Source organism: Puma concolor, chromosome D4 (genome assembly GCF_028749965.1).
Source record: "Puma concolor isolate L17-30 chromosome D4, mPumCon1.1.hap2, whole genome shotgun sequence".
Classification (NCBI taxonomy): Eukaryota; Metazoa; Chordata; class Mammalia; order Carnivora; family Felidae; genus Puma; species Puma concolor.
The window spans coordinates 18,848,003-18,875,099 of record NC_141679.1 but is presented as its reverse complement, the minus strand read 5'-3'; the positions used below and the strand labels follow the sequence as shown (position 1 = coordinate 18,875,099).

General features: G+C 39.9%; 2 long non-coding RNA genes across 2 annotated transcripts in view; one reads left to right on the top strand and one right to left on the bottom strand.

The window, feature by feature from the left end:
- LOC147574744 (uncharacterized) overlaps nt 1-19,809 on the bottom strand; it is a 53,068-nt gene extending 33,259 nt beyond the window's left edge. Inside the window, exons 1-2 of the long non-coding RNA XR_015243284.1 lie at nt 19,410-19,809; nt 16,426-16,519 (exon numbers count right to left, since the gene is read on the bottom strand). This is a non-coding gene — a long non-coding RNA (uncharacterized LOC147574744). The remainder of the gene's footprint in view (nt 1-16,425; nt 16,520-19,409) is intronic.
- A 145-nt stretch (nt 19,810-19,954) lies between these two features.
- On the top strand, nt 19,955-26,757 carry LOC147574743 (uncharacterized). The gene is made up of 2 exons (XR_015243283.1): nt 19,955-20,589; nt 26,289-26,757. It is a non-coding gene; the product is annotated as an uncharacterized LOC147574743 (long non-coding RNA).
- Nucleotides 26,758-27,097: the final 340 nt, after the last annotated feature.

The window sequence follows — 27,097 nt, the reverse complement described above, 5'->3', positions numbered from 1 at the left end:
CGTCATAACACACTGTTATATTCTCTCACACATAGTACTTATTTAGTTAGTCCTACTATTAATAACTTCTAATTTCGCTAATCAGGCTTATGGCTGTTTTGTTTTTAAATAACAGCATCTACTTAGCATAAAAGTAAATAGTACTGAACATATAATTTCAAATGCATACCTATTTTTCATATTCTTATGTTGAAGTAGTAAGTCAATGGGGATGAAAAGTACAACCTAGGGAATTTGAGTATACTTATTTATTATATATTATGCTATTATGTAAAGATTTTTTTTTAAATCTGTGCATCTGTGCCCTGGGTTAGCTCTCTAAAAGCCTGCTTGCCCTCCTGGCCAGAATTCTTACATGTCAGTTCAGGTCTCCCAGAGAGCATGTCCCAAGACAGAGAGAGGTGAAAGCAGCTTTCCCTTTTAGGACCTGGTCTTGGACATCACATATTGTCACTTCTGTCATCTGTTCCTTAGAAGCAAGTCACTATATCTGGAATAATTAGACTATTTTATCATAAGAGGAGTGTCAAATTGGAAATTTGGTAGTTTTAAAACCACCACCAGGGGCTCCTGGATGGCTCCGCTGGGTAAGTGTCCGATCTTGGTTTCAGCTCAGGTCACGATCTCATGGTTTGTGAGTTTGAGCCCTGTGTCGGGCTCTGTGCTGACATCACAGAGCCCGCTTGGGATTCTCTCTCTCCCCCTCTCTGGGCCTCCCCTGATTGCTCTCTCTCTCTCTCTGTCTCAAAAGAAACAAACTTTAAATAAATAAATAAATAAATAAATAAATCAATCAATCAATCAATCAATCTACCACCAAATATGGAGAATTCAGTCATTCACACACGTTTGGTAGGCAAATGAGTGACATACTCTCTTTGGAGAGCAACTTGGAAATATCTATCAACATGAAAAGTAATTCTATTTCTAGGAGCTTAGGGTATGAATGTACTTGCAAAAACTGCTATATATACTCATTTTGGATTTCCCTACCCTACCCTGAGTTTTGAGTTTGGAAATACCCAAAACTACAGAAACTATTCTAGAAGACTAGACATGGACACAAATCACTTGACGCTCTTTTCATTGAGACCAAAGGTTTCTTTCCCCTTCCTTTGAATCTGGGCTATTGTGACTTCTTTAAACAAAAGAAAATGGCAGGCGTTACCCTGTAGCAGTTCTGGGCCTAGCTTTTAAGAGGGACTGGTTATTTCTGGTACAGTTTCTTGAGGCCCTGAGCCATCACATAAGTCCAACTACCGTGATGGAAATACAATGCAGAGACACCTTGGGACTACACGGAGAGGTAGAAGGTTCCAGCCAGATCCAGCCATTCATCCATCCCATCAAGGTACCAGGCATGGTTTGGAGTCTCTGGAACAGTCCACCCATCATTTGAAAGCCACAGAGGGACTCCAGGTGATGCCACATAGAGTAGAATGATAATCTATCCAAGCCCTTTCCAAATTGTAAAATAGAATGGCTATTTTTTTTTTAGCCAGTAAGAGTTGGATTTATGTGGTATGCAGCAATAAATAATCACGACAGCTCTATACCCTTCACCTGTATTCATCAACTGTCAATATTTTGCCACATTCGTGCGCTTTCTCTCTCTCTCTCTCTCTCTCTCTGTATCTCTCTCTCACACACGTACTGTCTCTCTTTCTCTCTCTTTTTTCCTGATTCATTTGAAAGTAACTTGCAAATGTCATGACACTTCACTTCGAAATACTTCAGCATGAATTTTCCTTCATAATCACAATACCATTATCATTCTCAGGATATTTAGGATAAATACAATATTATCTAATATATAGCTCACAACCAGATTTCATCAATTACTCCAATACTGTCTTTGTACAGCTTTTTTAAAAAAAATCTAGAATCCAGGGTGCCTGGGTGGCTCAGTGGGTTAAGTGTCTGATGCTTGTTTTTGGCTCAGATCATGATCTCACGGTTTGTCAGTTTGAGCCCCATGTAGGGCTTTGCACTGATGGTGTGGAGCCTGCTTGGGATTCTCTCTTTCTCCCCTCTTTCTCTGCTATTCCCCCACTCACACACACGCTCTCTCGCTCTCTCTCAAAATAAATGAACTTTAAAAAATAAATATAAATAAATAAAAATATTTCTAAAAAAAATCTAGATTTCTTTTAGGATTACACATAGCATTTAGTTGTCCTGTTTCTTTAGTCTCGTTTTGATCTATTACAATCAGCTCCTGCCTTCTTTGTCTTTCATGTTACTGATACTTCTGAGGAGACCAGAGCAGTCACCTTGTAGAACATTCCACCATCTGGGTTTGTAAAATTATTTTTTCATATATCTTAGGGCTAAACATTTTTCATAAGACTACCCTATAGGGTGATATGCACTTTCCGTGATATTGTATGAGGAGACATACAGTGACAACTTGTCCCATCACTGATAACGCCAAATTTGATTATTTGATTCAGGCGATGTGCACAAGATTTCTCCATTGTAAAGATATATATATTTCCATTTATAATTAATAGAGATTCTGTAGGATCATGCTTTGAGACTGTGTGAACATCCTATTCCCTGATAACCTTTCATCAAATGGTTTTTAACATTCATTCACGATCCTCGACTCAATTATTATGTGGGTGGTTGCATAATGGTGGTTTGCTACTTCTGTATTTCCCTCTCCATTTGCTAGATGTCATTCTTCTCTAACGACGTTTTTAGCTCCTACATCTCCTTTTTGTTTATCACAATAGACTCAAAGATCCTCCTTTTCTTTTTGCTTTATTGAGATATAATGGACAAAATTATAAGATATTTAAAGTGTGATTGATGATTTGAAACAGGTATACATTGTGAAAAGACCCTCCCCTGTTTTTTTAAAGTTTATTTATTGATTTTGAGAGAGAGAGAGCGAGAGACCGAGCATATGAGAAAGTGGGGGGAGGGGCAGAGAGAAAGGACAAGAGAGAATCCCAGGCAGGCTCCACACTATTGGTGCAGAGCCTGATGTAGGGCGTGAACTCACAAACCATGAGATTAAGACCTGAGCTGAAATCAGATGCTTAACTGATAGAGCCACCCAGGTGCCCAAGACCCTCCTCTATTAAGTTAATTAACATTAATCATTACCTCACATATTTACCTTTTTCTTTTAAGCGAGAAGATTTAAATCCTCCCTTAGCAGGTTTCAATTATACAAGTGCACTGTTAGCCACTATAGTCACCATGTTATACATCAGATCCTCAAAATTTATTAATCTTACAGCTGAAGGTTTGTACCCTTTTACCAAACTGTCCCCATTTCCCCATCCCCCAGCCCATGGTAGTCACTTTTCTACTCTTTGTTTCTATAAGTTTTACTTTCATTAGTATTAGGTTATAGGTTCCACAATTAAGTGATACCATGCATTATTTGTTTTTCTCTGGCTCATTTCACCTGAAAAATACTCTATCGCTTTCTTCTGGCCTCCGTGCTTTCTGATGAGAAATATGCTATAATCCTTACTGTTTTTCCCTTGTAGGTATGATGTCATTTTTCTCTGGCTGCTTTAAAAAGTGGGGTTTTGGGGCGCCTGGGTGGCTCAGTCGGTTAAGCGTCCGACTTCGGCTCAGGTCACGATCTCGCGGTATGTGAGTTCGAGCCCCGCGTCAGGCTCTGTGCTGACTGCTCAGAGCCTGGAGCCTGTTTCAGATTCTGTGTCTCCCTCTCTCTGACCCTCCCCCGTTCATGCTCTGTCTCTCTCTGTCTCAAAAATAAATAAATGTTAAAAAAAAAAATTTTTTTAAAAAAGTGGGTTTTTTTTTTTGGTCTTTAGTTATCAGGAATTTAATTATGATATGTCTTGTATAGACTTCTTTGGGTTCATCTCTTTGACAGTCACTCAAATTCTTGAATCTGTAGGTTTATGCCTCTTGCAAAATTTGCCAAGTTTTCAGCTGTTATTCCTGCAAGTACTTTTGCAGCCCTTCCCTCTTTGCCCTCTTCTTCCAGAATCTGATGATATGATGCTAGATCTTTTGTTTTAGTGCTACAGGTCTTTGAGGCTTTGTTGTTGTTGTTGTTGTTGTTGTTGTTGTTGTTCTTCTTCTTCTTCTTCTTCTTCTTCTTTTTCTAGTTTGTCTCTTTCTGTTTTTCAGAGCAGTTCCTATTGTTCTATCTTTCTGTCCACGGATTTGTTTTTCTTCTGCCCCCCATCCACTGAGCTTTTTATTCCAGGTAGTGTATTTTCATTTCTAAAGTACGTGTTCAGTTCTTCATATTTTCTAGTTCTTTGCAAAAGCTTTCTATCTTTCATTTGTTTCGATAGGTTTATAGTTGCTTGTTGAAGCATTTTCATCATGGCTGCTTTAAAAGATTTGCCAGATAATTCTGTCTCTATTGGCCTCTATTGATTATCTTTGCATACAGTTTGGGATTTTCCTGGCTCTTGGTATGATGAGTGATTTTTATGCAAAACCTGGGCATTTTCATCTTATGTTATAAGACTTGGGATCTTATTCACACCTTCTGTTCCAGCTGGCTTTCTCTGACACCACTCCATCACAGTGAAAGAGTGAGCTGCCTCATTACTGCCAAGTAGAAGCAGAAGTCCAGTTCCACTCAGCCTCAGTTGATACCTGAGTTGGAAGGATTCCTCATTACTGTCCGCAGGAGATGGGAGTTCTGTCCCTTCTGTGGTCCTCACTGCCACCACCGGGGAGGTGGCCCATTTACCGCTGGGCGGTGGGAAAAGTCTTGACCCTTCACTAGCATCCTCTGACGTTACGCCATCTGGGAGAGAAGAAGCTCTACATAACTGCCACGTTGGGGTGGAAGTCCATGTTGCCCACTTGGTCTCCAGTGACACAGCGGAGGTGTGGGGAAGGCTAGTTCCCAGCAGTGGGGATGAAAGCCTCAGCTCCCTATTTGGCCTTTTCTGATTCCATCGTGGCGAGTTAGTGAGATGCCTGTTGTAGCCCCACAAAGGTGGAAGTCCAAGCCTCCCACTCAGTCTTTGCTGGTGGGCGTAGGGACGGGTGAGTCTTCTCTGTGGTGCTTAGTTGAGGTAGGTGGTTATTGGCCAAGAGTTTGCATCTTTCAAGGCAACCCCTTTCGTGGTCCTTTGATGAGAGAGAGCAGGCTTCACGGCACTTTTTTTCATCTGTGCTCACTGGTGTTTCTCATTTCTTCTGCTCTAAGTCTGGGATGTATTAGGTAAAAAGAAAACCTGGGGGGTTCACCACTGTGCCATCCTTTGGGTCCCAAGCTCCCTAGCCATTCTGCCTTCTTCTCTTTACCTTTCAGAGTTTTTGTATATTTGTTTCATACATAACATCCAGGGTTTTTAGTTGTATTTAGTGAGAGGAATGGGGAAAAGTATAGTTTGCTCTGTATTCCTGGAAACAGAAGTTCCCTAGTGTTGAATTTTATCAGAAGCTTTTTCTATATCTACAGATAAGATGTTTCTTTTTGACTTTTTGATGTATTGATTTGACCTAATGATATATTAACAAATCTTCTAAAATAAATACATAGTATCAGTTTTTTATCATAAATAGAGCTACCCTATGACCCAGCAACAGCACTGCTAGGAATTTACCCAAGGGATACAGGAGTGCTGATGCATAGGGGCACTGGTACCCCAATGTTTATAGCAGCACTTTCAACAATAGCCAAATTATGGAAAGAGCCTAAATGTCCATCAACTGACAAATGGGTAAAGAAGACGTGGTTTATATATACAATGGAATACTACTTGGCAGTGAGAAAGAATGAAATCTGGCCTTTTGTAGCAACGTGGATGGAACTGGAGAGTGTTATGCTAAGTGAAATAAGTCACACAGAGAAAGACAGATACCATATGTTTTCACTCTTATGTGGATCCTGAGAAACTTAACAGAAGACCATGGGGGAGGGGAAGAAAAAAAAAAGGTTGGAGAGGGAGGGAGCCAAACCATAAGAGACTCTTAAAAACTGAGAATAAACTGAGGGTTGATGGGGGGTGGGAAGGAGTGGAAGGTGGGTGATGGGCACTGAGGAGGGCACCTGTTGGGGTGAGCACTGGGTGTTGTATGGAAACCAATTTGACAATAAATTTCATATTAAAAAAATAAAAAAAAATAAATGTAGGTATTATAGGAATATGTGCATGCAAATTAGATACACGTTTGAAAAAGAAGACTGTGTATTGAAAATAATAATTACCATTTATGTAAAAAATAGTTTAAATGAAACATTATTCTCTAGGTCTTAGAAACATCGTTGACATATATCTCAAAGAGGACTGCTTATTATCGGATTTTCAGAGACAACAATGCCCATTTTCTCCTTCTCCTCTTTTCCCTATCAGTTTAAAACGCAATTTAAAATTGAATTTACAAGAACGGTGCTCAGAATATTTTAATACTTGGTTTATTTTTACTTACATAAGGTCCTCGTTAAACTGGCAACCTGATTCTTGCAGTTGCTCAAGGCGGAAATCTTAGAGTTCTTGATCCTTCCTTTCTCTCTGCCTAATTATCTCTTTAGCTTTATATCCACGTAGCTTGTTTTCCCTTCCTTTAGGCCCTCTCTGCCCCCTACCACCCCTGTTCCCAGCCCCCCATATAAAATAGAACTCCCACATCTTTCCCTTTCTTCCTTACTGTATCTTTTCAGTTATCCCTACCCGACATGTTCTGTATTTAGTTGTGTAACCAAACTGTAAGCTCTATCAGGACAGGGAGTTCATTTTGTTCACTGCTCTAGTCTAGGTCCCAGGACAACATCTAGCATGTTGTCGGGACTCAATAAATATTTGTTGGATGAGTGAATCGATAAAATGATAGAGACAGTGGTGTATTAGTGACTTCAGTGAAGACTGGCTTGTCTTTGTGCTTTTCATTCTCATTTGGCATCCATACTTCTTAATATTGCTTCATCTTGATATTGCAAAGCCAAAGCGTATGCTTTAACACAGCAAATGAAGTCCCCGAATAAGAAAGGCCGACTCTCAGGTTTGGAACAAGCCACCAGAATAAAGGTTTGTCTCCACCTTGATACGGTATGTATCATGGACCATAATTATGGCACATCTTATGGACAGTATGCTAATGAAGGGCATGGCAAAGGACGCACGCAGAGTTTAATTGGAAATCACCACTGCACTTGAGTCCAACCTTTCTGCACAGAGCCATTCATCATGAGTGACAGCCAGGAGAAGGAGGAGAAGCAGCAGATTCTTCCACAGACCACTCTCCCGCTTGCTTGCCTCACCCCGTCATTCCGTTTACAGTCCTCTTTGTTGGCGGCAATCATTCCCAGAGGATGTATTTATCACCATGGAAAAAACCCAAGTGACATCAGCAGCAGCACTTACAGCTCTGCGCTCTGATCCAATAAGTAATGTGTGCTCAGTGCACGGGAGTGTTGAAGCAGCCCCTGATGTTATCAAGAACCAAACCTGGTCGGCAAGCTCCGGTCCTCCCTGTGAGCTGGTTAGGCAAGCAGAAGCCCAGGCCTCACCCAGACCCGCATTTTAACACGATCTCCGGAAATTTGTATACATACTGAAATTGGAAGAACATTGGTCTATGAGTTCTGACTAATGTCTAAAGCCAGCGACTCTGTAGGACATGTTTTAAAACCCTCATATCACAAATACAATTCAACTAACGTGAGAAAACGAGGCTTTTCACTTCTCACCCAGGGGATGTAAGAGAAACAGAAGTTGAATTAACACACTGAATTGACCTATGTGGATATGCAGTTTCTAAAGCTCTTATATGTAACTCCCATTTCGTTTGCTGGAAGGTGCGTGTTATCATTACTGTTTCCAGTAAAGCATATTCGTATTCAGGAAACTGGACTGACTTTCCTCAGGTGACTCAGCTAGTAAATGGTATAAAAATTGCCAGGACCAATTCTTAGACACCGCCCCCCCAAACTCCAATCCAGTTCTCCTTTCTCTCATCATAAAATTGTCTCCCTTCTTTCCTTCCTTCCTTCCTTCCTTCCTTGGTAAAAGATGATATATAAGCACTCAAACCACGTTCCCCCATTTCCCATAACCGAATCCCACATTCATTTAATGCCGCACGGCTCTGAAGCAATCTATTTTTGATGATTCTTTGCGAATCACTTATTTGCATCTATCTGAAAGGCCCCTCCCTCTTGTGAATGTTCATCGTTTGGTTAATGTTGTAAAGATAAAGACTAAGTATGTCTTTGGGATCAGCTAAAGGAGTGCTCAGCATTGCAGCAATCGGTAAAGAGATCCCTAGTTAAGTGGTACCATTTAGCTTTAAATTAGGCTCATGAATATTTTTACTGCTACAAAGAAAAAAAATGTAACATAATTTTGGGAGGAGGAATACATTGTAAGAATTTGAGAAGAGGGCCATACCCAGTAGTTTCCTAAAAAGGTCTTTCAAAGATATATGGGAAAGAAAGTATCCCTATTTGACTTAATGTGTGTTTGTGGTGGGGGTAGGGGTGGGGGTGGGGGGGACTGGGTGGGGGAGCTACAGAAGGTCATGCATATGTACACACACAATTTGATCCTAATACCCACTTAAACATCTTTCTTTGCACCACTTTGGGGCCTACCCCATACATTTTAGCTGATGTCGTGGAAGGATCTGTGGAAGACTGACAATAACAGCATTGTTATTATAAACAGTTTGTTTATAATCTGTCTGATTATAAACAGATAGTTTTCCGTACACAGAATCAGTTATTAAATTAGAGTATACTTAGATGAGCTCCAGAATATCATGAATACTTGTGCTTTTAAAGTCTTCTAGCAGATTCTTTGCTAAAAATAATTGAAGAGCTGAACGGTTTAAAAGCATTTAGTCTTCCACAAACCTCTCATTAGATGGCTGTTGGGGGGGGGGGGGGGCGGCGGGTACACAAAATATTAAATGTAACAGATTTATAGTGTTCGTTTAGGTGCCTAAACCAGTTGTGTTTGGGAATCTGCAATCCAGTTTGGAGAAAACACGACTTGGGTAGTGTCTGTGCTCCCAACATGCCAGACGGCTGTAAGTTACAAAAGCAGGGCTCAAGAAATAACAGTTGACATTCTGTACCTGCACTAGTACGTCTCAAGGGTCCAAGCAATATGTATTGTCTATACATTGGGTACATCATGTGAATTCTCTACATGATCCGTTTTTCCATCAGCCATACTTCATCGGCAATCATTTAATTGAAAATTGGAGCACTATAGGAGGTTCGTAGCTTATTGCCATTATTTAATATTTGTTTTATGACCAGCCAGGAAATGGGTTGTGGAAACCAGCAATTTTTCTCTTGGGGACTAGATACAATCAGAACCATCAACCCCAAGTATACATAAAACAGGATCTAAATCACATTTATCTCCCACCAGAGAACCAGAAACACAGTGACTATGTCTCCAGAATTAAAAATTAATAGCCATAAAAGGGACTATAAAAGAGGTGAAAAGGATGTAGGTTTTGTAACAATACACAAGGAGCACCTAGAGGACAATTTATTTGCGTTTTGGAGCTGGAAAGTTACCAAGACGGTCAATTCTGTTTAACAATTTTTAAAATGAAAAATGCTTGTTTGCAAAAACCAACTTGAATTCAGTTAAACTTTGTTTTGAACTGCAAGACCTTCAGTCTGAATTTCTTGTTCAACTGACAGTGAAAGGCAACCAGATAATTGCAAAATCTATTCTGTGATGCTTGAGTGCAATCTTATTGAAATAATATTATTTCAATAAGGGGTTGATGGTTCCGATTGTATCTAGTCCCCAATTCTGTGTTATTTGTAAAATCACATATTGACTCTTTCTAAGGGAAAATGTGCCTCGACCTTAAAATGAAACTAATGCAACCACAATATTTTCTAATTCATTTCATAATATGTTAGCACAAAGTCACTTATTTATCCATCTGGCATTACTTTTCATGACACTACATTTTTTAAAGAAACAAGGGTAGGAATTTTATCTGTTATATTTAATAGGACAGTTGGTACTCTGTGCTGGTAAAATTAATAGCATTTCACTGAATACGATTCCTTGTATGGCTGTAGATGAGAAGGATTATATTTTATATTTGTATATACTATACTTACATTATGCATTTTCTAAGAATCTTGACACTTTGGGATCTTAACAAATGTCTGTTGAATGACTAACCATCATACATTCCTCTCCTAGACAAATGAACACAATAGGATGAACTGCATACTATTTATCCACACTGGTTGATGATGAACGGGAGGAAAAAGAGATCAGATGTTTTCCAACATCCTAAATTTAAACCACGCAATATCTTTTTGCTATTAGAGGAACATGAAGTGGAGAGATCTAGGGGACAAGCTAGAGCCGGGTTGCAGCTCACCTCTGCCTAGAGGAACAAGAAGCCTCTTCTCACCTCAGTCAGCACAGATCTGATTACTTAGGGACAGTTGCCGTCACGTCTCCTACAAATTGCCTTTAGATATGTATTTTTCAGGACGCCTGGGTCACTCAGTTGGTTGAGCGTCCGACTCTTGGTTTCAGCCCAGGTCATGATCTCACGGTTCGTGAGTTCGAACCCCACGTCAGGCTCTGCACTGTGGGCCCGGAGCCTGCTTGGGATTCTCTACCTGCCTGTCTCTCTCCCTCACTCTCTCTCTCAAAAATAAATAAGCTTACAAAAAATTCACTTCTAAAAAAAATTATATTTTTCATTTATAGGTCAAAGTGGCTGTCTTTAAAAAAAAACAAATGAACCATTACAGCCGAATCTTTCTTGCCCCAGACAGGATTATTGGTCCTTAAAGAATTTTATAAAACCCATTTTCCAAAGGTCAAGAATGTATCAGTATAAAGAAGACTTCGATGTGAAACCCAACTGTGTGGTTTATCGGCTGCCTATCTTTGGGAAAATTACAAAACCTCCACATGCCTCAGTTTCCTCGTCAGAAAAATGTCAGTAGTTGTGAGGATTAAATGAGCTAATTCTTTGTTTTTAAAATTTTTTTTTAATGCTCGTTTATTTTTCAGAGACAGAGAGAGACAGAGCACAAGCCCAGAGAGAGAGGCAGAGAGAGAGGGAGACACAGGATCTGAAGCAGGCTCCAGGCTCTGAGCTGTCAGCACAGAGCCCGACGCGGGGCTTGAACTCACGGACCGCGAGATCAGGACCTGAGCCAAAGTCGGGAGCTTCACCGACTGAGCCACCCAGGTGCCCCAGAATGAGCTAAGTCTTATAAAGAACATACAATAGTGCCCTTCACATATAACACTTAATAAATGTTAACTATTATTACTATTTCTCCTGACTTTGTTTGGTTGCTCTTACTTTTAGTTGTACTTTTTTTTTTAAGATGGAAAAACACATAGTGAGACTTACTGTGATGCTTTGTTATGTTTTATTTGCAAAGACAACAATATTCAGAAAAATTTTCAAAATTCCTAATGCTAGCACTATAACATAACTTTTTTGTTTGTATACATTTCCTTCCTTTTGTCATATGCATGCATTCTTCTACGTAGGTGAAATTAACCCATTGTCAAAAAACAAATTCCCTGTTTGTATCCTGCTTTTTTTCTGCTTGCCATAATCTACATATATTTTACATTTCTATTGGCTTAGTAATACTTTTTTAATGGCTACATAATATTTCAGGCTTTCCACTTTTATGGATAATAGTATAACAGACAGTTTTGCTTTGTTGAAATATTTTCATAGTAAAAATTCTGAACAACAAACTAATAGTAATAACAACAACAACAACAAAAGCCACCACCTAGCCCTGTATTTCCATGGTGATTTCTGGTTAGAGATTTTTGTGTTCTTATGTTCTGTAGTCCTCCCTAACCCACACCCCACTTAGGACCAAAGGATAGTCACAGCAGTCTAGGTATGTGCCTGACAGGGCAGGGTAGTATTGAGGGTTGGAAGCAAGCAAATGTTGACATACTGGCTCTCTAAAAAATACAAACCCTGTTCTGTAGCATTTGCCTATTTCTATGGTGTAAATATTTCCTCCATGATTGATTTGTAGCTACCAGTTGTGTTAACAATTGGCTTGTGAAATCCCTGAAAATTTAACTGGCTCTTGGGAGCTGGTATGAACGGGCTCCAACATAGCAGTGGACGTGAAGTTGAAGCCTTTTCAGATGTTTTACAGCAAGGGTATTCAATGGGCCAGCAACCTAACAGATCACACAGTTCATTCTAATACCTGTGCCTTTGCTACTCAAAATGTGGTCTCAGGACCGGCAGCTTCAGCATCACTAGGATGTTGGACAGGAAAGCAGAATCCAGAACCCTACCTGTGATATACTGAATCAGAATCTGCATTTTTACAAGATGCTAGGGTGATATGTGCACACACTAAAGTTTGAGAAGCACTGTTCCGCCTAGAACAGTGACTTACTACCTGCACCTGAGAGGACACCACGCTCACAGAGAGCTTATCCGTCCAGGGATATGCAGTCAGTTTAATGGTGTGCTTGGGTTCAACTGCAAGAAAGCCAACGTCTCTCAATTAAAGAAAATATTAAGAATTAATCTATTTACTGACTCCTTCTGAAGTGTGAAGGCTGATACCCTACTCACTTGACATCTGGTAATAAAATCACATATGTGAACCCTGCTTGAATTTATATTCATTCTAAATAATAAACACGTCATTGGCTGTGTTCCCCTCTACCATTGTTTCCTGAAATCATCTTTCTTTGTACATGAATCCTTGACTCAGAGTCTGCTTCTGGGATGTGTCAGCTAAGACCCTGTCATGTAATCTGGGAGACACAAAGTGCTACTTTGGTCTGAGGAGGAGGAAAGACTGTCCAGCTGAGTTATCACTTGAGTAGACCCTCAGAAACCTACCAGGACTTCTAGAAGTGAGGATAAAAAAAAAGAAGAAAGAGACTCTTAATTAAAGGAGAAGGGAGAACAGCCTACTGTATGCTCAGGAAATAAGGAGAAACATATGTTTAGGAAATCAGTGTTTATTTTAAAAAATACTGTAAAATTCAACCAAATATGTAATTTGGGTGTGGTGCTCCTCAAAGCCTGGTTTGTGGACTGGCAGTGGTCCTTGAACTGTTACCAGTCCCAAAAGGGAAGTACAAAAAGTGACAGAGATGGTCTAGAAATGTTTATAGCAGAGTGACATAACTGTGACACTTTTATTGTATTGAACAAAAATATCAGTCCACAGTGCACTGGGGTGGGGGTGGGGACTATACAAAAATCTATAGTTTTTCACTATAGATAGTTTGAGAAGCACAGCTCTATAGGCTTTAATCCCCAAAAAAGAAAAAAAAAATCTATCATCTGAGAACTAAGCTATAAAATGGTTTATATGATGAGTACTCAGAGTACTCCTCCTTTAGGAGTTTCCCCGAAAGAGATCGTGCTTGCCCAGACCTTACAGAAGGCACCGTATTAATATATTGAAGGAAAGAAATGTCAGTCTGGGAAGGGCTGACAGTTATATCAGCTAAAGAAAAGGAGCCCATCTATCTAACTTCAGTCCTAGAGGGAATCTCAGCCCCTGGCTTTTCCTCAGCCATTTGGGCAAGAATGGATCTTTGGAAGAGATCTGTAAAAATGCACCACATTTGTACGCACAGCTCCCCCAGGTCTGAGTCCACAACCATCAACCAACCATCTAATTTGGTTTCCCATGTAGATCATTCACATGGAGCCCACTCTAGTCATGCAACATGAGTTACCTCGTCTATATCACAGGTATATTTCCCATGGTTTGGTTTTATACATCAGGCTTTGGAGTTCAAATAAAGTGAACTCCCCCCCATAAAACACTGATCAAGTTTCGGAGTCTGGGTCTTGTAAATTCACTTACGGATGACGCTAGCTGTAAGGTCTCATGCTATATGGCCGACCCATCCTCCCCTGAGGTGGTCCCCTGTGCTGAGCCCATCCATCTGAAATTTCTACAAGAGGATGGGGTCTCAGTCATGGAAGGTACTGGGTACTAAGTCAACTTGTTTAATAAATACATTCAGATCTGTGGAAAACCAAAGAATAAAATATGTGCTACAATGATCTATGGCCAGTCCCACGGACTGTCACTCAGGTTTCGGAACCTCTTGTCTCTTGCTCTGTGGATTCAATCAGATTCTCTATGTGAGGATGTCACTCCTAGAACATATTCAGATAAAAAAATCTTGGGGCACCTGGGTGGCTCAATCAGTTAAACGTCTGACTCTTGATTTTGGCTCAGGTCATGATCTCGTGGCCATGAGATGAGCCCTGCCTTGGGCTCCGTGTTGGGCATGGAGGTGGTTTTTTTTTTTTTTTTTTTTTTTTAATTTTTTTTTTTTCAACGTTTTTTATTTATTTTTGGGACAGAGAGAGACAGAGCATGAACGGGGGGAGGGGCAGAGAGAGAGGGAGACACAGAATCGGAAACAGGCTCCAGGCTCCGAGCCATCAGCCCAGAGCCTGACGTGGGGCTCGAACTCATGGACCGCAAGATCGTGACCTGGCTGAAGTCGGACGCTTAACCGACTGCGCCACCCAGGCGCCCCGGGCATGGAGGTGTTTAAGATTCTCTCTCTCCCTCTCCCTTTGCCCCTCCCCCACTTAGATGCACATGAGGCATGCACTTGCAGTCTCTCAATAAATGAATGAATAAATAAATAATAAGATTAAAAAAATCTGTAATCGTAGCCAGTAATTATTAAGTGCTTATTATGTGCACAGCAATCGTGCCAATCATAGTACATAGTCTTATTTAATGTTCCCGGTAATGCTTTGAGATGAGAACTGTTATTTCCATTATGCAGAGGAGGGCACTGAGGAACAGAGAGATTAAGTAACTCGCCCAAGTTCACAAAGTTAGTAAGTATTGAGGGCAAGATTCAAACGCAGGCTCTCTGACGCAGCCTTGCTCTTGACCACTGTTCCATCCTGCTCTGCTTTTGGTTTTCCAATACTTGTTTTCTCTATTGACTCAGAAAAACTGAGGATCATTAAAGTCTTTGCCTCAAGCAACCAAACCCAAATGGTAGGGAAAATGGAAACTCTGTCGTTTCAGAGTAGATCCATTCCACTTGCTGGAATTGGAAGAATTCACATTGCGATTTTCGTTCACATTCAGGTGTTTGAGCGTCGGCTGCTAGAAAGCCTCAAGTCTAGGGGCTTCATCTAGGCGGCTATATCCACACCAACGGGATTTTTAAAATTTTATGCTCCCAGTTTCCTCACCTTTTAAGTTTTCTTCAAAATATTAAAAAAAACTCCTAATGATAAAATACATCTTAAAATAGTATGAAAGGGTTAAGTGAAAAATAAGAATACCCATCTCTCCCATGTTCCCCACAATCCTATCCCATTTCTTCGTGTTACCATTATCAGTCGCTTACAGGTACGTCCATAAATGTTTCTAGGCATTCACAACTGACATTTTTTTGATAAGTATTGCCACACTATATATGATACCCTATCTCTGTTTTTTTTTTTTAACTCAACAACACATCTCCCACATAATTTCTACAAATGTATATAGATCTATCGAATGCTGCATTTCTTCATAGACACCTGTGTGGGACACTGGCAAAGCAGAGGCAGATAAAAGAAAGGAAGGAAAGGGAAAAAAAAAAAAGGAAGGAAAGGAAAAAGGAAAAAAGGAAAGGAGGAGGGAGGGAGGAAGTAAGGAAAGAACCAACTTTGATAAATTTATACAAAATGTGTTGCAAGATACTCTCACAATCTAAAAAAATCTAGAAAGAAGCTCTTTTGATTTAGCACGAAAGGAGTTTTGAGTTTCATGGTTTAAATTTATTTTACATTGGAATTATGCATTACGGGAACACCATAACATTTTCAATGTTCAGGGGTTTAAATTCCATAAACCATCTCTGAAGCTAAACTCATTATTTATTTATTTTTTTTCTTTTTTTTTTTTTTAATTTTTTTTTTCAACGTTTTTTATTTATTTTTGGGACAGAGAGAGACAGAGCATGAACGGGGGAGGGGCAGAGAGAGAGGGAGACACAGAATCGGAAACAGGCTCCAGGCTCCGAGCTGTCAGCACAGAGCCTGACGTGGGGCTCGAACTCACGGACCGCGAGATCGTGACCTGGCTGAAGTCAGACGCTTAACCGACTGCGCCACCCAGGCGCCCCTAAACTCATTATTTAAAAAAAAATTTTTTTAATGTTTATTTATTTTTGAGGAGAGAGAGAACAAGCAAGCAGGGGAGGGGCAGAGAGAGAAAGAATCTGATGTAGGCTCCAGGCTCTGAGCTGTCAGCACAGCGCCCGTCGCGGGGCTCAGACTCACGGACCATGAGATCATGACCCGAGCCAAAGTCGGATGCTTAACCGCTAAACTCATTCTTTTTAATGGTCCCATCCATTTCACAGAAGTACCACATTTATTTAAGTCCCTATGAAGAGGCATGGACAAATTTACAATTTATGATTACAAACAACATCGCATGAATTTCTAGATCTGCATTTGTTTAGTTTTGCTTACCTGTATTGCATACATCGGTATAGATGCCTATAAATTTCTACAAGTCCAACCCTTTCATTTTATTCTGAGAGTTCCTTGGCAATTCAAACGCTTTCTGGAACAAAGAAGAGAAAACAGAATTTCATACAAGAGGATCACAGTATTAATTCAGGTTTTAGGTAGAGGAGACAGTCCCTTTCGCTGCTCTAAATTTTAACTTCAGGAAATCTTGTTGGGAGGACACAACAAATTTCCTTGTATGTGGTAGAAAAGGTTAGAGAGTCTTTCATACAGGTGTAGTTGGTGGAGTTTAGAATCTTCCAGAAAAGTCACCATTCACCAAATGATTTACCATTTTCAGCAGTAAATACTGCCATTACACACTCTTCAATTTGCATATTTTTTATTTGCACTCCACACAGTAGCCCATAGGTACTAAGAAACAAGGAAGAAAGGCAAGATTCCTCATTAGCGTTTTTTGTTTGTTTGTTTTTATTACAACAGTCCTGTTGAGATTCAGTGGCTTTTTCACTAGGATGTGATAGGGGCCATTAATTCGGAGCCCTGAGTAGTAAGACAGACTCAGAAATGAGAGTGCCTTTACTTTATTAAGAGATTCTTTTAGAAGTTCAGTGAACAGGACCCATTTTATCTGTGCTGCCTTATACTGAATTAAACTGCAGAACAAATACTCATGATAATGCAAAATCCTATTCTGTTTTACAAGCCAGCAACACTCTTTCCCTTGGAGAACATGCCAGTATATTAGGCCATTTGGACATACACATGAGGGCAGAATTTGGCTTGGAGTAATTAATTTCTAATTAATGATCTGAGGGTGAGTATAAATTGCACATGTGCAAATACGCTCGTCTTTGAACATTCACACCAAGCTTCCTTTGTAGACACTAGCCTGGCTGTGTAGAAAAGATACAGTGTTTGGATGGTAGAACTCAGAATTTCCACAGGTCACCATTTTTCTTAACCCCAAGACTTTGTTTTCCAGAACTCGGATCCATTTTATATTTAGTTCCATTTTTGACACTGGACAGCCATGTTGGAGCCCCACGTTTCCTGGAGAATCTGCTGTTTCCACAGGGCAGAGCCCCAGGTCCCTGATTGCCTTGTAAGGAGTGACTCCCCACGATTATTTAATCCTTAGTACACATAGTTTACCTGATTAGTCACCAATACAGCTAATGTAAGACAAATACTCATCCTGGGAGGAGAATGTCTGTAACTTGAATAATGCCCAAGGGAATATGTATGACCTCACACCTCCAACCCAGACATTGTTTCACCCTACCCCACAACTTGTGAATTTCAATTATTTGTTCAGAAGGGCCATTCATAATTGCCTGGTGTAAGCCTGCCTTTAGGATGCAAAGCAGAAGACAATGAAAACGCTACCCTGCGAATTAGGGCAGCAGCACTTAAACATATAAATTAACTAGGCCTCTTTTCACATCGCCCCCTTTCTATTCTGAGAGGTTTCAGTCTGGTGACATCAAAGACAGGATTATGGGAGAAGATAAAAACTTGATCTAATGTCCATGTTTGAAGTCATGAAAGTCCTCCTCTCTCCATGGCAAAATAACCCTCTTCATAACACACACACAAAAACCAGGGTCCAGGTGCAAAGGGGTTGGGGGCGGGGTGAGGATGGGGGAAGGCCCCGGCTTCCCGAGGTTGTAGTAATAACTGGGTGTTAAAGCCCCACACTGCCAAGTGTGCTAATAGATTGTTTGTAGGCCTGGGCGGGCTTTGTTCTGCAAATTAATATGTTAAGTCTTTCTTTTAAGCCCTTGTGATGTTGGGATGGTTCTTTAATGAGATTTTAACTGGGTTTCCCCTTACCGCCAGCAAAGACTAGAACAGAAATTTTTCTGGGGTGAAAGGAGAGTGATCTTTAACTTCATCCTCCTGAACAGACATTTCCTTTAATGTCATTCGTCAATCATATTTTTTGCCCCATAACAAACTATGTTACTTGTGTCCACTGCGTCAATGGGACACGAAGCATATGCATTCACATTAACTAATAGGCTTAAAAATGTCCTCGGATTAGTTTCTTTGGGGGTGAAAGTTTGCAGGAGGAACGTATACTATAATTTGACGACATTCTCTTACTTGGGAATTCACAGAAACTGTTTGAGATGAATACAAACCTTGGCCCTTTAAAAATATATGCAGCTGCATTGCCCGGCGTGGCAGCCTGAAAGATTTATTTTCAAAACTCTGCAAGCTACAGCCCCATGACTTTTAAAGTCTTTAGTTCTTTAAGCACTAAATCAGCATTCAAGTGGCCGGTTAATCTCCCAAGGGCCAAAATGAAGTGCTCCGGCCTAGTTTAGGACACAGACTGACTGTTGGAAAACTCTTTCTTAGCACCAAACCTAGTAAGCACGGAATATAAACAGAGCAATTTTGGACAAAATTGCCGTACGAGCTTCCTTCTTCACTTTCTCCTTTTTTCTTACTCTGCAGACTTGTGTGCACTTGAATCAAAAACCAGAAAAACGGATTTTTTATGGTGGGGAGGGAGGCAGCATGTATTATGACTTCGTCTGACACACTTAGTTGTTTAGTTTCAATAACTATGAAAAGCTCTTGGTTCCTCTGTGTTCCCAGCCTCCTTGAGTGCAGGTGTCAGAGTCTTTCTTATTGCTTTTCATATACTATGATTGGGACAGCTCCAAAGGAAAAAGGCAGCCTATCATGGCAAGTATGTTCCATTCTGGACAATGGCTCTGCCTAACATTTGAAGCGGCCTTTAATCTCCTTATATTTATCTAAGTTTAACAGAAAAATTAAACCTCCTAGGTCTACCGAAAGGTCTCTGCTATGTGATAGTCGGCGTGGGTCTCACTGTTTTCTGGAAAAGACAGATTTAAAGAAGGAAACCAAAGGAGCCCAACAGCTTAGAAGTCTGAGCAGCTGATGACTTGCACCAGCCTCAGTGTTGCTTCCTTACACATGCCTCAGTTTTATGTTTTTATATTTACCTTATATGTTATTTGGTTAAATGGGATAAAGGTCAATTGCTTATTCTCTTGAAGAACATGTGTCAGCCTCCTAATTTCTATTTCCAAAGGCATTTAAAAACTTATCCCATATAAAACTTGAAAACTCATGTAGAGAAGTTACAAAAATGGTCTACAATTAGTTTTTAGAATATAAGCCACATACTAGAAACTGGTAAAATAGACTCTTCTCTAAGGAATCTTGGTAAAGAAACTTTTGCTCAGTGCCAATATTCACAGATTTCTCTATCTTCAAAATCCTTTCTGTTCTGGACTGGTCCTCCAAGGTACAACCAGACCTATGTAATCTATTTTCCTCAAAACCCTCCAAAACATGAATTGCCATGCCTTGAATGTTGATTATCTCATGGCCTCAGGTAAATGCTCAGCCTTTGTAAACAATTCTGTTGGGAACCTGTGGCTGGGACGTGTCTCTATGCCCCATTGTTAAATCATAACCACGAGTCAGGCATTCTTTCCCAGACGACCCATTCGCTAGCATACACGCTCCCATGGTATTTCTTCTAGGCTTGGTACTTGACCTTTGCTATTCAGTGAGAACAAGAGAAGATAAAATATGAGTTTGCTATACTTCCTGAATCATTGGAATAGCTCTGAGGTGTATGAACTTGAACCAGAGTGACTTAGAGGAGAGCTTTGGGACTTCCTGATTATCATAGAGTTAGATCTTCCATTTGGGTGCACACTTCCAGTCTGGTTCCGGGCGTTGTCGCTACTGTGTAAATTCTTGCAAGGTTAAAGTCAAAGCTTTTCATTTCCTGATGGGGTTCTGGAGAACTTGGTGGGGGATTTCTAGGACAATGAAGGAGGGAGCAACTCTAATTCTTTAAAGGGTCCTTGAAGGTCCTTGTAAGCACAGTAGTTCAGGTTGGCCCACTCTTCATGATGATGATGATGATGATGATGATGATGATGGTGATGACTCACATTTACAGTGATGATGGGGGTTGCTTGAAATGTTCTTCAATCAGGTCAGTTCTTGGGACAAGTCAGAGTGAAAGCGACTGATCATTTAACGTGTTCTCCATACCCTGCATTGCTGGTTATGCAGCTTTCACGCTCTCATTTCTCCAAGTTCCCAACTGATGAGAAGCTGAAAGACCATGTGACGCACATTCCATGCCAGGCATCTGGAAGATTGGTAAGTAAATAGATTGGTAAGTCAAAGCAAGTGAGATTGGTAGTCAAAGAAGCTGGAACTTAAGCAGAGAAACAGCAGTTATCATTAATAAGATCTGCCTAGCTAGCTGATTCTGTATGTTTTCTGCCTACTTCATCAGTCATTAAGGGAGAAGCATTGAAATATCCAACTATAACTGCAGAGCTATCTAATTCTTCTTTCAGTTATGTCATTTTCACTTGATGTATTTTGGGGTCTTATGCATTTGTTTTGGGTAGCAGACGTTGGTTGTTTTCTTAAGGTTTTATCATCATCGTTATTAGAAAAAGCAAACTCAAGTGTAGAAACCTTGACAAAGAGACTAATGTCAATTAGCAACTGATGATAATTGGTGCACCTGGGCGGCTCAGTTGGTTGAGGCTCAGACTCTTGGTTGAGACTCCGGTCACGGTCTTGTGGTTCATGGGATGGAGCCCCACACTGGGGTCTGCGCTGGTAGTGCACAGCCTGCTTGGGATTCTCTTCTCTCTCTCTCTGGCCCTCCCCTGCTCTTTCTCTCTCTCTCCCAAAATAAATAAACATTAAAAAAAAGAACCTGATAATCGTTATCAAAATCGAAACATCTTGTTTCTTTACAGGACTAAATATAGTGCGTGTGCATCTGTCTGCCTGCTCATGGGCACGAGGAACAGTCTTCTCCATTTGAGTAACAGTGGAAATAAAAGTTGCCAGAGATTCTACTGCAGAAATGTGTGTGACTTCCACTGTTCCCATCAGTAAGAGGGGATACCTTTTCTATAACATCTAAAACATACAAAGCTATGAATTCATTTACTTCATTATAATCTTTCTGCAAAGGGATAAAATTGGATCTATACCTCACATTCTGCATTACTTTATATGTAAGAAAGGAGGGAAAAGAAGAATGCATATATGTGGTTCCTTAAGTTTGTAAAATAAAGCTCCAGAAAGACAAATCAGAAATGAATAAAAATAGTTACCTATGGGAATAGAGGGGAAGAGGGGTGGGAAGTGAGATTTCTCTTAAGTATATCTTTTAATACACTTTATTTTGCTGCTTTATTGAAGTATGATTGGCACATGAAAAGCTGTACATCTCTAATATGTGCGACTTGGTGAGTTTGGGCATAAGTACCCCTATGAAACCACCACCATCAAGGCCATAGACACAACCAAAACTTCCCAAAGTTTCTTTCTACACCCTTCATGACAATGATGATGATGATAATGATGATGGCAATGATAATGTGTGTGTAATAAGAGGACTTAACACAAGATCTACCTTCTTAGCAAATTCTGAATATACAATACAGTATTGTAGCTATGAGCACCAGGCTATCTAGGAGAAATTCTATTTATCTTTCGTAACTGAAACTTTGTACCCTTTGATCATCATCTCCCCGCCTTCTATTCCCCCTAACCCCTGATAACCATTCTACTCTCTGCTTCTATGTATTGGACTATTTTAGGTTCTACATATAAATGCGATGATTCATCACTTGTCTTTCCAAGTCTGGTTTATTTTATTCAGAGTAATGTCCTTCAGATCCATTGTGTTGTTGCAAATGGCAGGATTTCTTCCCTTTTTAAAGGCAGAATAATTTTCCATTGTATGTATATACTACATTTTTGTTTGAGAGAAAGAGAGAGAGCAAAAGAGAGAGAGAGCGCAAGCGCAATGGAGGGGCAGAGGCAGAGGGGGAGTATCCTAAATAGGCTCTATGCCTAGCATGCAGCTCTACTCCAGGCTTGATCTCACGATGGTGATCCATGGCCTGAGCCAAAATCAAGAGTTGGAAGCTTAACTCCCTGAACCACCCAGGCACCCCGACACTACATTTTCTTTATCCATTCATCTGTTGATGAACATTTAGGTTGTTTCCACATCTTGGCATTGTGAATAATGTCGCAGTGAACATGGGAGGGTGGATTTCTCCTTAAGACCCTGCTTTCAATTCTTTTGCATGTATACACAAAAGTGTGATTGCTGGGTCATATGATAGCCCTGTTTTTAAATTTTAGGATCCTCCACACTATCGTCCATAAATGCTGTATCGCTGTACATTCCCACCAACAGACCAGGGTTCCCTTTTTTCCACGTCCTTACAAACGTCTTGTTCTCTTTTGCTTTTATAATAACGACCACCCTTACAGGTGTGAGATATTATCTCGTGGTTTTAATTTGCATTTCCCCGATGATTAATGATGTTGAGCACCTTTTCACATACCTGTTGGTCACAGGTATGTTTTCTTTGGAGAAATGCCTATTCAAGTCCTTTTCCCTTTTTAAAATGTATTTTGATGAAGTTTTTTTTTGTTGTTGTCGTTCCGTTGTAGGAGTACTTTATATATTTTGATTATTAACCTCTTATCAGATACATGGTTTGCAAGTATTTTCTCTCATTCTACAGGTTGCCTTTTAATTTGCTGATTGTTTTCTTTGCTGTGGCATTTTAGTTTGATGTGTATTTTTGTCTAATTTTAAGTTTTGTTTATTTTTGCTTTTGTTGTTTGTGCTTTTGGTGTCATACCCCAAAAAAATCATTCGTTGCCAATGCCAATGTCAAGGAGCTTTCCCTCTATGTGTTCTTTGAGGAGTTTTATTTAATGCTCACATTTAAGCATTCAATCCATTCTGAGTTGATTTTTCTTTAAGGTGTAAGATAGGGCTCCATTTCATTCTTCTGTGTGTGGTTACACAGTTTCCCCAACACCATTCATTGAAAACATTATCCTTTCCCCATTTTGCAATCTTGGTGCCCTCGTCAAAAATTAATTGACCATATACGTGGGGGTGGGAGGTTGGGAGTTGGTGGGGTGGAGAAAATGGATGATGGGTACTGAGGAGGACAAGTGTTGGGATGAGCACTGGGTGTTGTATGTTAAGTGATCAATCATGGGAATCTACTCCTGAAGCCAAGACTACACTGTATGTTAGCCGACTTGACAATGAAAAAAAAAAGGATTTTTTTTCTATTTCTGTGAAAAATACCATTTGAATTTTTATAGAGATTGCACTGAATCTGTAGATAGCTTTGGGCAGTATGAACACTATTAATTCTTTCAATCCATGAGCATGGGGTATCTTTCCATTTATTTGTTTCTTCTTCACTTCATCAGTGTTTTATAGTTTTCAGGCTGAGCATCTTTTACCTCCTTGGTTAAATTTATTCCTAAGTATTTCACTCTTTTTGATGCTATTTTAAACGGGATTGTTTTCTTTCTTTTGCAAATGGTGCATGGTTACTGTATAGAAATAGAATTGATTTTTATGTATTTGCTTTTGCTGTCTTTATCATTTCTAGCAGTTTTTTTTTGCTGGTATTTTAGGCTATTCTGTATATTATTCCATGTCAGCTGTGAACAGAGACATTTCTACTTTTCCCTTTCTGCTTTGAATGTCATTTATTTTCGTTTCTTGACTGATGCCTCTGGCTAGAACTTCAGCACTACATTGAATAGAATTGGCAAGGGTGGACATCCTCGTATTGTTCCTGATCTTAGAGAAAAAGCTTTCAGCTTTTCATCATTGAGTATGTTGTCAGGTGTGGATTGATCATATGTGGCCTTTATATGTTGAGATACATTCCTTCTATACCTAATTTGCTGAGAGCTTTTTTGTTTTTTAAGTTTCTTTCTTTAGAGAGATAAAGAGCATGAGCAGTGGAGGGGCAGAGAGAGAGAGAGGGAGAGGGAATCCCACGCAGGCTCCGCACTGTCAGTACAGAGCCTGATATGTGGCTTGAACTCAAAAACTTGAGACCATGATCTGAGCCAAAACCAAGAGTCAGACACTTAACCAACTGAGCCACTCAGGTGCCCCTGTTGAGAGTTTGAACAAATGCTGAATTTTGTCAAATTTTTTTTCTTCATCTGTTGAGGCGATCATACAATTTTTATCCTTCATTCTGTTAATGTAGTAATTCACATTTATTGATTTCCTTAATGTTGGATAATCTTTACATCCCAGGGAAAAAAATCCCACCTGGTCATAGTGTATGATCCTTTTAACATATTGTTGAATTTAGTTTGCTAGTATTTGTTGAGGATATTTGCATCTATGTTCATTTATCAGGGATATTGTCCTGTAATTTTCTTCTCTTGTAGTGTCCTCATCTGGCTTTGGTATAAGGGTAATGCTGGCCTTATAAATTGGGTTTGGCTGTGTTTCCTTCCACTTCAAGGTTTTGGAAGAATTTGATAAGGATGGGCCTTAATTCTTTAAATGTTTTGTAGAATTCACTAGTAAAGGCATTCTGAGTCTGTGTACTTTAAAAAAATTTTTTTAATGTTTATATTTGAGAGAGAGAGAGAGAGAGACAGAACATGAGTGGGGGGGGGGCAGAGAGAGAGGGAGACACAGACTCTGAAGCAGGCTCCAGGCTCTGAGCTGTCAGTGCAGAGTCCGATGCGGGCTCGAACTCACAAACCATGAGATCGTGACCTGAGCCAAAGTCCAATGCATAACCAACTGAGCCACCTAGGTGCCCCTTGAGTCTGTATACTTTCATTCTTAATTTAATAAATTTTAATTTTGGTAAAATACACATCACAGGAAATGTACCATCGGAGCCATTTTTAAATGTATAGTTCAGTAGTGTGAACTACATTCACATTGTTGTGCGTTCAATCTTCAAAATTCTTCTCATCTTGAGAACTAAAACTGCATCTGTTAAACAACTTTTCATTCTGTGCTTCCCCCAACCCCTGGCAACCATTATTCTTTCTCTTTCTATGAATTTTTTACTTTAGGTACCTTGTAGAAGTGGGATCATACGGTAGGTATCTTTTTGTGACTGGCTTATTTCACTTATCATAATGTCCTCAAGGTTCATCCATTCAGCATGTGGCAGAATTTCCTTCATCTTTAAGGCTGAATAATATTCTATTGTGTGAATGTACCACATTTTGTGTCTCCATTCATCCATCAATATGCACTTGGGTTCCTTCCACCTTTTGGCTCCTGTGAATAACGCTACTTTAAACATGAGCGTACAAATTTCTGTTCCAGTTCTTGCTTTCAATTTTTTGGGGTATCTATCTTGTCATATACTTTAAACGTTGAACTCTATAGGGGCGCCTGGGTGGCGCAGTTGGTTAAGCGTCCGACTTCAGCCAGGTTACGATCTCGCGGTCTGTGAGTTCGAGCCCCGCGTCGGGCTCTGGGCTGATGGCTCGGAGCCTGGAGCCTGTTTCAGATTCTGTGTCTCCCTCTCTCTCTGCCCCTCCCCCGTTCATGCTCTGTCTCTCTCTGTCCCAAAAATAAGTAAAAAACGTTGAAAAAAATTTTTTTAAAAAACAACAAAAAAAAACCCGTTGAACTCTATAAGTGTTCTTTTTATAAAAAGGTAAAAGCGGTCAAAAAGAAAAACCCTAGGGGCACCTGGATGGCTCAGTCAGTTGAGTATCTGACTCTTGATCTTGGCTCAGGTCATATTCCCAGGGTCGTGGGATCGAGCCCTGTGTCAGGCTCTGCACTGAGAGTGGAGCCTGCTTGAGATTCTCTCTCTCTCCCTCTGCCTCTCTCCCCTGCTCTCTTTTTCCCTCTTCTAAAAGGGTATAATAATAATAAATAAATAAAAAGTTAAAAAAAAAGAAAAACTCTAAAATTGAAATCAATCCCCCCCCCAGTTAAAAGCACACGATAAGTTGGTGTCATAACCACATGGAAAAAAATAATTATTTTAAACTCTTTACAGAAGAATGAAAGCCAGTCAATGGAGATGGAAGGGTAAACGGAAGGATCATCAATGGATTATAAAGCCATCAGATGAAAAGATGCAGTAGAAGAGTGTATTTTAAGGATGCCAAAGCGTAATCCCACAGATGTCTTGCTAATTTCAAGGAGAACAAAACATCTTTACAAAGGCAAGATCTCATCTTACACTAGAATAACACACCTGACATCATGTACCCCAAGCACAAAAGCATCACCTCTGAAATATTTCTGCCAAAACCTATTCAAACCCTCAAACCTTAAGTTTACAGCAACTATAAGGGCTAGAGGAACAGGTTAATGACTCCAAGAGTCAACAATCCAACACATACAGAATGTGGAACATTACACAAAAACTTCTCAGTATCTTCAAAAATGCTGGCATCACACACACACACAAAGGAGGGATAGGGAAAGTTTCTTCTAGAATAAAAAACACTAACGAGACGCAACCAGCATATACGTTGTCTTAAACTGGTTTAGAAGAGATCAGTCATAGGAAACACGTTTGAAACAAATGGGAGAATTTGAATGTGGACTGCATATTATATGATATTAGGGTAATATTTTTAATTTTCTTAGATATGCTAAGCATATGTGATTATGTAAGAGAATGTTCTTATTCTTAGAAGATATACACTACAGTATTTAGTAGTGAAGGGTCGCTATAAATTCAAATATGCCAAAATATGTTAACAACTAGGTAGCAGGTATATGGGGGTTGAGTCTAAGTGAGGATGGGTCTATGGCTGTCCACTGCCCTATTTTTTCAAATGCTTTCATCTTCTCTGT